The sequence below is a fragment of the Neolamprologus multifasciatus genome, chromosome 23 (assembly GCF_963576455.1).
Source record: "Neolamprologus multifasciatus chromosome 23, fNeoMul1.2, whole genome shotgun sequence".
NCBI lineage: Eukaryota > Metazoa > Chordata > Actinopteri > Cichliformes > Cichlidae > Neolamprologus > Neolamprologus multifasciatus.
In genome coordinates this window covers 16,744,996-16,758,366 of record NC_140460.1, presented here as the reverse complement: position 1 = coordinate 16,758,366, position 13,371 = coordinate 16,744,996, and the positions used below count along the sequence as shown (strand labels likewise).

General features: G+C 37.9%; 1 protein-coding gene across 9 annotated transcripts in view; it reads left to right on the top strand.

Moving 5' to 3' along the window:
* Positions 1–13,371, top strand: part of naaladl2 (N-acetylated alpha-linked acidic dipeptidase like 2) — a 490,790-nt gene that overhangs the window by 66,062 nt on the left and 411,357 nt on the right. For 8 of the 9 annotated variants that reach the window (XM_085150614.1, XM_085150615.1, XM_085150607.1 and 5 more), the window contains one exon: positions 9,953–10,025. The gene's annotated coding sequence lies outside the window, so the exon portion shown is untranslated. The remainder of the gene's footprint in view (positions 1–9,952; positions 10,026–13,371) is intronic. The other variant, XM_085150612.1, reaches the window with a different exon arrangement.

Genomic DNA, 13,371 nt, shown 5'->3' with positions numbered 1-13,371 from the left:
AGCAATGATAAGGATGGCCCTGGCTACTCTTCTCTCACAAAGGCAAGCTGATGCCTCAAGGCCATGTATGTGTGTGCGTGCGTGTGTCTGTGTGTGTGTCCGTCCATGTATCTGAAACCATGTCATGAAGACTCCAAAAACACCAAGGGATGTCTTATCCTTTTATTCTATATAGAGATAACAGTGTTAGCGTGATTTTGTTGCCATTTTGAGATACTGGCTTTGGCTCACCTCAGTACAATGGAACTCAAAGGCATTGTGGCATTCAAACAGCCCTGAAATTCACTGACTGAAAGTTTCCGTTTCCAAATATATTTGCATGGTTTCTTAGGATAAACAGCCAAAGAAGCATCTGTACACATGCTTGAAAAGTTTTCATTAGCTCGGCTTTTGTGGAGAATATCTAAACTATGATTAGATTGGCCAGAAGTTGAAACAAGTTTAATCTTGTCAGTTTAGTTGGAAAAGTGTCCATTCAGGCGGTTTCTGTAGTAGATGCATAGGAAAAGCCTCAAGAGCTGGATGACATATGCAGTATACGCATCCACGTGTAGGAAGCCAGAGAGGATTCAAGGTAATTTTGACAGGTCTGCCACTTAATTGGTGTGTGGGATCTGAGGAAGTTGGTATTGTTGGGTTTTGAAATATGTGCATATTTATTTTATTGTATTGAAATAGTTTTTTGCGTTTTTACAGGGGAAAGTTGCACCACACAGTTTACAAAACATCACATTTTTCTTGACATCAAATGTGAAACGTGTCCATATGTCTCCTCATCTTCCAAAGCGTTGACATTTTGTCGTGTTTTCATGAGAAACAGGGAAGGTGGGAGCTTCTCCCCCTTCTACTCTCTTTGTGGGTGGCAGATCAAATTGAGCACAAGGAGATTATTTCTGATTGGATCACTGTCAAACTTTTCCCACCTCTCTATAAAACGTAATGAATTAATTCTAATTGAATCTCATCTCTCTGGAACATTTTCATCTCATTTTTATTTGTTGATGAAAGTGTCAATACATGTCATCATCGTTTTTGTCCTCATGCATCAGTTTTTATTTTGTTATTGTCTTGTTTTTTTTTATCAGAAAAAAGGTTGTTGACAAAAACTATGACGAAAATTATTAGTCAACGAAATTAACACCACTTACTCATAAATTAAAATGGAATGTGAACAAATAACAAAATGAAAGTTGTAATATCAGACATCAACAAAAACTTCCCTCTTGTTTATTTGATTGATGTCATTGGTAACTCTATCCGGATGACTTCAAGCATTCATTCATTAGTTTCATGTATAATGAAATACAACATGGTAATCATTTTGTGAAAGATGCTCCGTTCTAGCTTAAAATATAAGATAATGCAGAGCATAGGGCATGCTTACTTTTGCACTTGACAAGTTGCTGCTATGTGAGTGTATGTCTTCCATTCATTTGTATTACTGATTGAGTTTGTGCTCACTGTCCTCTGCTTAGTAAGGGGAAGTCTTCAGGTGGAAGGACAGTTGGCACAGTACTGTCATGCAAATCACCTTTGACACTGGACACCAGAAGCAACAAGTTGCATGGTCAGTGGGGGTTGAGAGAGCTTTTAGATCGGTATACGTGCCCATTAAGTACCATCAAAGGGGTCCATATTAATGATAATGATGTTGTTGCACTGTAGGATATGTTTGTGAAGAAGCATCCTCGTAACATAAATTAAAAATAGCCAAACTCCAATCAGTTACAATTGTTACAGTGTTTTGTCAGCAGTGTTTTAAATCAGTAATTTTTCAGTTTTTCAGAGCCAGGAGGCAGAAAGGGATGCATACAGCATATGGTTATTAATGTTTAAATATTCTGAACACGAAAGCTTAAAATGATTATTTAACAAAACTGCAGTTGTTTCTATATAAAAATTAAAATCTAAGTTTATGAATAATTATTACTTGGTGCTGTCAAAGAACAGGGCATTTTATATGCATTTCAAAAGGGTGAGAAAGCTAGAGAGAGCTTGGATTGTGCAGCACTACTTTATTTTTCATTTTTGATTGAATTATTTTTCATTAAATTAACTTAAAACTTGAAATGAACCAGTGAAGGAATGTTGGCATGGAACAGAAGAAAGCAAATGAACATAAAAGATAAAATGCCAAATTCCAAAGTTTGTTTTAGTTTTAGGATAGTGTTACAGGCCCTCTATGGGGTCTGTTTTATACAGAAAAGTAGAGACAGGAGACAGGTCTGCAGGCTTTTCCTCGTCTGTTTTATTAAACAGAATTTCACAGCGTTCTTTTCTGTTTATTCAGACACACATTCCTCTTGTAACAAAAAAAACCCCCCATCATTCAACCCATTTGGTTACCTTGTTTTCTCACAAGTATAAGTTGTGAGTACAAGTATATCAGTCTCCTTATTTACAATAAATCTGTAATTACATTCTGCTGCTGTTCAGCATCAACAACATCTCTGTGCAGCAATGTTAACACTGCGACCAACCTGCCTATATTACCATTGTACATTCTTTATATCTTAACAGATTCAAACATATATTACATTTGTAAACAATAAACAACCATATCCTGCAATTGCCCACAAAACCGTATACATCAGACTATTTACTTTGAACAAAACAATAAGTAAGATTTGAGTTATGCTGAAAGCATTTCAGTAATGTCAGGATAAAAGAGGTGTGTCTCGGAGCTACATTTGTCACAAAATAAAACGTATGTAATAAGATCAGCTACCGCTTTACACTACAAGTGGAATCGCGGCTTCCATTACAACTGGCGGGAAGGTTAGCTTTTTCTCAGGCTATAAAAACACACTTTCTCACAAAATTTATGGTCTTTAAACTAAGACAGAAAAAGGTTTCTTGTCTTTATATGGGCATCGGAGTTTGCTAACTCGAATTACTAACATGTTTTATACAGAAAAATAGAGACAGGAGACATGAGTTGCATTTGGTCTTCAGGCTCTTCCTCATCTGAGGTACAAGAGCGTTGCAACGGCCTATCGCACTCACAGCTACTTCCCCCTAACGATACCACGCAATTACATTCTCATAACTTCAACTGAAAAGTGCAATATCATAATGCCTTTTACATAACTAAATATTTAAACCCAATTACAATTGTGACCATACACTTGTAGGTGTCACAATAAGACAGACTTCCCGGCCGGCAAGACTATCCTGTGTTGGTAATTTTTTTAAATAAATGTGAGCACAAGAGAGAGGAAGACACCATACAATGAATTTTGATTATAAAATCTTATTTGGTTTTCATCTGTGCCCATTTTCAGTGATATCAACTTTAATAGTAGAGAATTAACTAGGCATATTATTCTTTTCTTTCTCTATTTTTTTCTTTTCTTTTGCCCCGATTAGAATCACTTTAACTTTTGAAATAGTTTTTTGAAATACTTATAAAAATAGAATTTGCACCTACCATTTACAGATATATGTAACTGCTGGATATATCGTGAAGTGATTTAGACCATGTGATCAAAGTCATGCTAAAACTGTTTGGTTGTCTGTCTGTTTAGATACACAATTTTCTGAAATTGTCCGGTATTTGCAGTCAGGTGAAAGCGTTTTTCTTTCTTGCTTTCTTTTTCCGTCTGTCTTTAAACTGTTGCCTTCAACACCAAGCTGCAGGCTAGAAGTAGAAGGAAGCAAATGAGCTCTGAAATACTGACTCCTTGGTAAAACACAGTCGGAATGACCTTTAGTTAACGGACAAATTGAGTTGCCGCCAGGGCACACTTCTGACTGTTGAGTGAACACTGTGAAGGAGTATGCATGTCTATGAATGCTCAAGTCAGCAAGTGCTTGAGATCAAGCTAGGGATGTGTGGGCCATATTTTATTTCAATACTTCCGCAATACAACAGGCTCCGGCCCCCTGCGACCCTGAATTGGATAAGCGACAGAGTTTTGCTTGATCTGTATTTAGGTAAGCTAAACACTGGTAAATAACTAATACTAGTGTCAGGGTTGGAGGAAAATTGTTGGTGATTGTAGAAGAAAAGAAAGAAGTGATTGCTGCACATGAAGTGTACCTGTCTCTGGGTTTCATTTACATAAAGCCAGAAAAAACTCAAGGTTTTACATTTTGCAGTTTGTCTGAATCTAAAGGCAAACGAAATCATATATTCAGTCTGCATGCCCTGCTTAGAATCAGTTGTGTTTTACTGTTCCAAGTTACAATAGATCATGAGCAGAGCTAAAGCTGACTTCTTAAAGATTACAGCCAAGAGAGAAAACAGCTGTGATTTTGAATGTAGTAACTGGATGTTTCTGTGACACCAACAGGTCGTAACAGGAAGACTTCATTCTTTCCCAAGGATAACTTAATTATCTATTTACATAGACATGGTTCTGCTGGCTCCACAACACACTAAAGCTACTTCATTCAGTGTATTGATATTGTGTAGAGATGGTAAAATTCACTGACAAATATTCATTAAAAAATGAATGTTAATAAAAGTGTATATATGTCTTTGAAAATAGTTTTATTTGTATAGCAAATCCGACTCATAGGTATAGCAACACTACAAAATGCTGGTAAAATGAGTAATTTTATTATTATTACATATTCAATTCAATTCAATTTTATTTATATAGCGCCAAATCACAACAACAGTCGCAAAAGATTGTGAGCCGTCAGAAGCTGTGTTTTTCTTTTTTTTTTCATTGCTTAAAAAATAAAATCAAAACAAAAAAAAAACAACAACCTCAGAATAGTGATATATGCAAATAAGAGAAAAGGGACAACTTAGGGTTTCATTGCACTGCCAAGATCCTTCATCTTTCTTTTTCCTTGTAACTAAATGTAACAAAACTGTTTTGGTTCTAGAAGTTTGTTCTATGCTTTGGAGACAAAAGCTTTTTGTCTATGTTGGGGAGGAGACCAGTCTCACTACTCCCTGACTGAACCCTAAGAACCAATCTCCCCATTTTTATCATTCTGGGAACTAGGAATGTGATCCAGTACACTGATGTATTCTCCAGATGAAATGAGATATTTGCAGTAACTGTCACAGGTGCCCACTTTACACCTCCAATGTAGTTCAGGATAAGGACTCTGAAACTTGAACATAACTGAGGCTGGGGAAACTTTAGTTGTAACATGATTTTTGGTATGCCACGACATACCTTGAGAGTTTGAGTTTGACCAAGTCATCTTTCTGATGTTTTAATCCCTCCCAGATTTGTAATAAACTACCAGGGAAAATTAGTAGGCTCGCTCAGAGTCGTCTTACCATTTCTTTAAATATACTGTTTTTAATAATAATTCTGTAAGCGAGGTACTCGGAAAGTTTTTAGTAATGCCTCTAAGAGCGTTTTGTCATGTCAGTGTCAGAATATGTCAGAGTATGCTTTACTTAGTAAGAAACAGCTTTGCATGCAAGCATTTGAATAACTTTGACATGATGCTTGGTGTGTACTGTCTGTCTGTTCCTGAGATGAAGCATGTAATTACACTTCAAAGAAAATGGAAGTGAGTGTGCAAATACTGCAGCCTTGTTTATGTGGCAGCACACTGTCATGTGTGACGCCGTGGCTTGACGCAGAGCAGGTTGTCACAATGTGCAGTAGTCTTTCATCTGTAATAATTCTGACTTCCAGTAAATAATTAAGACTTTAAAATTACCACTTTTTTAAAAAGAAACTGTAATCTCTTTTTTTTGTTTACGTCAGTATTAAGGTACTGCCGAGGAATAAACCAGCTAAAAACTACAACTGCCTTCAATCTCCCTTCCTTTTCCATATTTTCGTGAAGAAAATACTCATTACAGCTGCGCACGAAACAGAAACAGCTTAGCATGCATAGCATCAAGACTGAAACAAACCGGGGCATACATACAAAATATCTTAGACTCGTGTACTTTTACACACATACACTCATCAAAGAGCATTTTGTGTTCATTTCCCTCCCTCCAAGCAGCTCCTCTCCTCCCCAGTCAATTTGACAAATCCATTAGGGATCCATTACAGACTTTATGAAAAGCAGCTACATTATTTTTCTTCCAGTGCCGAGGAGCCACATAAATAAGCCCAGTGATAGTAATGGCAGTCCTGATGGGGGTTTAAGCGGGATATTTGTGTGTGAGCTGACATGTGTGTGTACACTTGTCCCTGGATATGTCATATTTATCCCTGCACAAATGTGATAGCTCTATTTATAATTTCTAAGCTCTTATATTTGGTGACATTTCACTGATTTCTTTGATGCTGTGCTTTTGGTAGTTCTTTTTCCCGAACTATCAAAATCATCATGATGCAGTTTCGTAAGTTGCATGTGTGTCTAGAATATGGTTTATGTACTATATTTGTTATTGAATGAATGAATGATCTTTATTCGTTCAATAAAGATCATTCATCCATTCATTCATTTATGTTCTTTGTTTATTGCTATATGTTTTGTATGTTACCAAATTCTCCCTGGCAGATATGTGTGTTAACTCGGTTGATAAAGTGTAATGCAAACAATATGTCACATCTTAGACCTTTAGTCACCTTTAAAGGGCATTGTCATAGAACTCTACAAAGCAGTGAACCATGTTTTGAGCACATTTACCTTGCTGCATGCTTAGCTTTCACACTGATTTTCTTTCTTGCTGCTTGCTATGACCTTCATGCTCAATGGCTGCTACTGTCTTTGATAACCATATCACTACTGGACAGGTCCATATGGTACCTCCACAAATCTCTGTTCAATACTATTTGTAAGCTGTAAGGTGACCTGTAGCCTCAAAGCCTGCAGAAATGCCTTTTTTCAGCAGATTCAGAATGAATTAAACTTTGTGTTACCAATTGGATTATTACTGATAAAAGTTGCTGATTGTATAGGGCTGATTACCTTTACAATATGCCAACTGTGCCGTTTTTTCTTGCCGTTTTTCCTCTTTGGTCAGGTTTAGGCACTAAAATCTACATTTTAGTATTTATACGCTAACAACTACAGCAGTTTTTTACAAAGCTTGAGAGACAGAACATGGTTTGGTCACATCTCTGTAACTACATTAACCAACATTGAGCCAATGTATGTGATTCATTAAAGCATCAATGTTAGTGCTTTGGCATCTGCTGCATTGATTTTTGGAAACACAAGTTACTGTATAATGGTAAACTGATGGAGTGTTAATTTATCAGCTAATGCTAGTTAGCTGGGTTAGGTTGCAGGTTGCATTCATAAACTGTAAATCTACTGCAAAGTTGTTGACTCGATAAAACATTTCACCAAAACTGAGGGGGAAACTTCTGGTATGGTGTTTACCACACAGCAAGTCATAATATTGGAGAGATAATCAATTAGAAATGCCCCAAAAGGCTCCAACAGCGAACACACAATGAAAATGTCAAGTTTAATGACTGAAAGCTGAGAATGAAGCCTCATAGATTGTCTTTATCCAGACAGCTGAAGATCAATGTGAAAACTCAGTTTTTCAGTTTTTCTAAAACAAAATTTGGATTTTGGCATTTTTCATATTCCATTAACAAAGTATTCGTAGAATGCAAAAAGTTGTTTGTTTGTTTTTCATTTTTTAGTATACATTTTAATATGGGGATTGACACCCTGGGGCCAGCCTCAGGTGGCACGTAAAGAAACTTGTTTTTTTCCCCCATTTTAATGTTTGGTTACTTTTTCAAGTCTGAAGGTTGACTCTTGGTGCGTGTCCAGTGGGCACTTTCCAAGAATTCATATGTGAGAACCATAATGGCAGAAATGACAGTGACAGCAATATTTAACAGTCTGTGAATAAAGTGGCCTACTTACGCAAATTACTACTACTGACTGATATCATTCATTGTAATTATAGACTTTAACATCTTCATCTTCGCTGAAGTTGTTTGAAATTACAGCTGTCACATAGATATACATAGTGGAGTAAAAGGTGCATTGTTTCTCTCAGAGACATAAAAGTTTAAATACTCAAACTGTATATATCTAATAATTGTACTGCAGCACTTATTTGTGAATTATCTCTGATATTGTTATGGGCTCACCCAGAGTGATTGGTAGTAATAAAATTACATTTTTGGTCATAGTTTTCGGTTTGATGCCTGGCAATGCGACAGAAAATGCCAAACTGGTACTTGATTGTGTAGTTCATATAGGGACTCTCTCTCTTTCTCACACACACACACACACACACACACACACACACACACACACACACACACACTGGATACATGAACTTTATTGGCTGACATGCACATGAACACAGACACACACAAATTGTGAGAAAAAAAAGGACATCAAAAACAAATAGATAGCTAATAGATTCTGACAGGTGGAAAATTGAGATTTCTCTTAAAATTGAGAAGTGGCACTGTAAAACCAGGCAATCTCACCTTGCTGGTGTTGAAAAGACCTGCCACGAGGAGGAAGAGGATATTAGACAAGCTGACAAGCTGTCACAAAACTCAACTGAGCTGCGCTTTATGCACAAAGAGGAAAGGCCTAAAGGTGTGTCTTCTTGCCTCGTGACTTAAAGATGGATTCTTGTGTTTATGAGACTACTTCTGTTTCAGTCCCCCAAAATCTGCCCAGCAGGACACCCAGATGTTTTGTATTTCTTTTCTTGCTCTCTCTTCACTCTGTCTTGGCTTACAGCTTCATCAAAATCCCTGTCTTCCACTCAAATGCCACAAACTATAACAGTTCCTCTAAAATAATGTCAAATGTACACCTCCCTGGGGACTTTCTTGCTGTTTTCACTTAACTTGACAAATAGCTCAAGTCACGTTGTGCTGTGGTGAGTTAACAGTGATAGAGCACCAATCAGACGTGTAGAAAAGTAGAAAACTTGCACTGGTGCATACATGATATTGTGAAACCTTTGCTCTCTTTCATTTCCTTTGTTCATTGTTAGTATTCTTCCATCTTGTCTCAGTCCTGCTGCAGAGGCCAGGACCCCTGACACCTGATGTATTAGTCTGTCTGTGGACTCAGCAGTAGATGTTTTGATACCTTGAGTTCCTGCAGGGTGTGCCTGTGTGTGTGTGTGTGTTTTATGTCATCACATGCAGGCCTAGTGCTGTGTGTGCATACATAAATGTCTGTGTGTGTTTGTGGAAAGAGTGCGGTGTAATTGTATGTACTTTTTCCACAGATGGCCACATGTTGTGTAATCAACACCTGCACCATCGTGTGGGTGTCACGGGTCAGGAATTGGTGCTACAGTATAAGCTGCTCTGCTCCACCACCAACTGATGTGGCCAGTGGATTAAGCGATTGTTCTACCAAGGAGACAAATACTTGCCTACACTATATCTGTCATGACCTTACCATTCAGTCTGCACTGTGTGTGCAAAGTACAAAGGAAGTGTATGCAATATAAAAAGAATATAAATTTATATGCTTTTAACTCTTAGTTGCCTCTATTAGCAGCGAGCAGACAAACAGCAAATGGCCCGACAGCAAAATATTTTGCTCACCGTCTTCGGGAGACTTCAAAACAAGCAAATCTGAAATTAACCTACCAGAATAAGGCAATTTATCAAGCAATATCTGGGAGCATGTTATTGACACCTACGTCATTACCACAGCAACCCATCCAAATACTTAAATGATGTCTGGATACATAATTTGATCTGACCATATAGAAGTATTTATATAGAGAAGGCCAGTCCGTCCTTAAAATCTGCTTTGAGAACACATATCTGATATGCCTGATTTTTCAGAAACATGTGATGTGTTAACTAAGCCTTGGGATTTGAGTCACAACAAAGTGATTCTTGTCAGATCTTTTGGTTTCCCAGGTTTGAAACATTGTCTTTCTAACTTCAGAACATATTTACATACTTTATTTGTTTTAGGTATTTCCGGGTAGTGATGTAGCTACATAGCTGGTTTTAAGAAAAAATCCATACGTGCCATCATATAACATTAGTTGTAAACTTTTCTTTTTTTTTTTAAATAAAGACTTATCACATTTCCCTTTGCCTGTTTTCTTTTACAGAACTTTCCTGTGTGCTTTGTGTTCAGCAGTACTCCTACTGCAGCACTTGAGAGCAACAACAACTCCAGCACTTGTGAGTACATTCTCATTTTTTTTAAGCATTGCCATTTTGTCAGCACAAAATTCATTAATTTTGGCAAGAACTTTTTATTAAATAAGACCTTCTTATACTTTGTGTTTCAGTTATTCAGTTATTATTCCTCAATATATTAAAAAATAGTCAAGGAATCAGATGTCAACCTGTCCATAATATAGTTACTAGTACTATGCTGGCAACAGGATGCCTGTAGCTGGTACTGGTACTCATCTTTTTTCCTTCCATCTCTATGGTAATAGATTGATTAATTCACAATTAGCTCCAGTGTTCAAAGTCCATCTTTGACTGCTTCCAGCAGTAGGGAACATCTGTTTTATTAACACACACACACACACACACACACACACACACACACACACACACAAACTCTTGCTGATGCTCAAACAAGTACACACATGCAAGTTGCGGCACACGCACGCACAGACAACTACAGAGCTTTTGTTGGGTGGGGGTGAGACATCTGCTGTTTGTTGCTCACAAATTATTGATAGCAGTAAACAGAAAGTTGAGGGGAAAACAGGCATTTCTCATGCTGATGAAATTTTCACGACCTGTCAGCCCATTCAAGCCAACACTTTGTTACCAAGTAGGATGGCATGACAACAAGAGACGCTGCTTCAATATGCTTTTCCCGTATCAAGGAGAGTGCAGGGGAGTTACAGAAACAAAGAAATTCACAGGAAAGAGACCTGAGACAGGTGAAGCACTTTTTTTTAAGTCATTTGTATTTGAAAACCCAATGAAAATGAATGTAGAGCTATGCTGTGGCTATGAATGGCAGTGTGAGCTGAGCTAATGATAAACGTATTTCTGCATTTTAATCATAAAGAGAAAAAGCTCTAATATGTCTTACAGGAATAACTTAATAACTTGCAGTACTTTATGATCAAATAAATACAGACATATACTTCACAAGAATTTTGTGTCAAGGTGTTAACAAGGAGAAAACATTTATCCATCATCATGGCATACTTGTCAAGTTGTAGTATAATGTAATTAGCGGGAGGGTGTATGCATGTAAATGATGCCTCTCTGCTTGGCTCTCACCATCTGTATGCCTCTTACTCCCCAACATGTGGCCTATCATTAAACCAGATTAGTGGCACTTGTAACTAAGACAGAACAAATGCCCAGTATCCTAGGTGTAATGTCCATATACTGTATAATTCTGCACCTCATTATCTCATGAAAAATGCCAGTGGATAGGAAGGCAACACACTTTGGCAAGAGATATAGAGGAACATCTCTCGCCTCATGCTGACAAGTAACAAGGAACTCCTAAATACTGGCATTACTGTAGCTAAGAGGGCAAGATTAAAATGCATCTAAACATCTTAGGAATGGTTTGAAAAATTCATCCACCATGTGTCATTTTCAGCAAACATAAATAGTTTTATGTAACATTGTAGATATTTTTTAAACTATAGTAGTAACAATATTTTACAAATCTTCAGGCAGAAAGAAAATGACGTCCATGTAGGGTGCAGGCAGGGAGCACAAACGCTATGTTTTCATCTGATCCAATTTATGTTGTTAAATTGGTAACTAGTGGAGGATGCAGCAAACATCTGAAAAAAATTCAATGCACTAACATAACTACAAAAAAAGCACAAGCATAACATGACAGCTAACATTGGAATGCAAAGCAAATTAAACATGTAATGTTACAAAACCAGGCACAATAGAAGAATAGTGGGCAGCAGACCTAGCATATTTGGCGACATAAGAGCAGTGTTGGGACTAACGCGTTATTAAGTAACGCGTTACAGTAACTACGTTATTATTGTGGTAACGAGCACGGTAACTAGTTATTATGCCAAAATCAGGAACGCGTTAGTCGTTACTGGGATTTAGATAGGGTCGTTACTCGTTACTTCGTGTGGTGGCTATCGCGGAGCTTCCACCACAGATTCTGTAACATTGGCAAGTGGTGGAGGCCAGCAGGTGGATGAGGGAAAGGGGACGCAGAAGGAAAAGAGACCCGAGGCGCCCGCCGGTCCAAGTGTGAACTGAACTTCAGGTAAGAAGTTATGACCTGCAGTCTATCTGGGTCAGATATAAACCAAGTTTAGGTGGAGTTTATTTTCGTTATTCTGACTTTTTCGTACTGCGAACTAGCTAGCATGACGGAGTTTCTATACAGCTGGGTGGGTGCTATGAAGTTAATGATGAACTGTTGAACTTTATTTTGTTCATAAGTTATTAGAGTCGCCAACCGTCCCGTCTGGTATTCAGAGAAAATATTACGCGTTTCTTATTGAGGCGAAAAGGAACAGTTTGTATCGTAATTCAGGTACAATGAAAAAGGCACAAAGCTGGAGTTATTCTGTCTTTACGCTGCACAGCTGCCTCTTCTTCTTTCATTCTCCCCCCTCCCTCTCCCGTTTCTACTTCAATCATGAAAACTGATCAATGATCAGCTGATCGGCTCTCTTGTTTGTTTATCGCCCACTTTGCGCCAGAAAGAGGAAACCAGCCGATGTCACGTTAAACAACAGCAGCACTTTTAAGCTTGATCAGCTGTTGTTAGAATTGATTTAATATTAATTTCTAGTATCAGCTGATGTTTGTTGGAGCCACAGCTGCAAAAAAGCTGCTGGTCATGATATCGGTTTGGTTATCTGGTGAGAGGGAAACATGAAGATGAAACCAGGAGATGTCCTTACTGAATCATCAGAGCTGAACAGGTGATGGAGAAACAGGTTTACCTTTTAGGTGACATAAATGAGTTGAAGGGAAGTTATGAACTGTTTCTGAGAGACAAATAACACCAGGATCCTTTTTAGGTAGTTGACAGCTGGTAACTGTGCAGGTGCGGATCTAGCAAAGTTTTGCCAGGGGGGCCAGGTAGGGCATTAACAGGGAGAGGTGGGCACAAAGAAATACTTTTCTTTCTTATTCTCATTTAAAATGTCTAGCTTTTAAAAAATAATTATCTCAATCTTACAACAAACGATTGATAGATTGATGCATATATACCATCAAAACAGTGAACATCACTGTCACAACACCATTTGTTTTCATTCAAAGGCTTTATGATTTTTCCTATAATGGCAGGCCAGTCTCTAGTCAAAATGCCCGGGCCGATTTTTTGTCCCCGTCCAGCCCTGTATGCAGCTCATCTGCAGTGTGGTGTTACCTACATCTTCCTATTCAGAAGGCAGAATTTCCGAGTTACAGTACAGTAAGTTGAGTACAATCAAAGCATCACGACTGCAGTTTTTGTGTTGGATGTAAAAAGCGCACATGACGCTGTGACGTAGGCTAGAATCATGGCAGCAGTCAATGACAGTCCAGGCGTGGGATTTCTCTCGTGGAAACA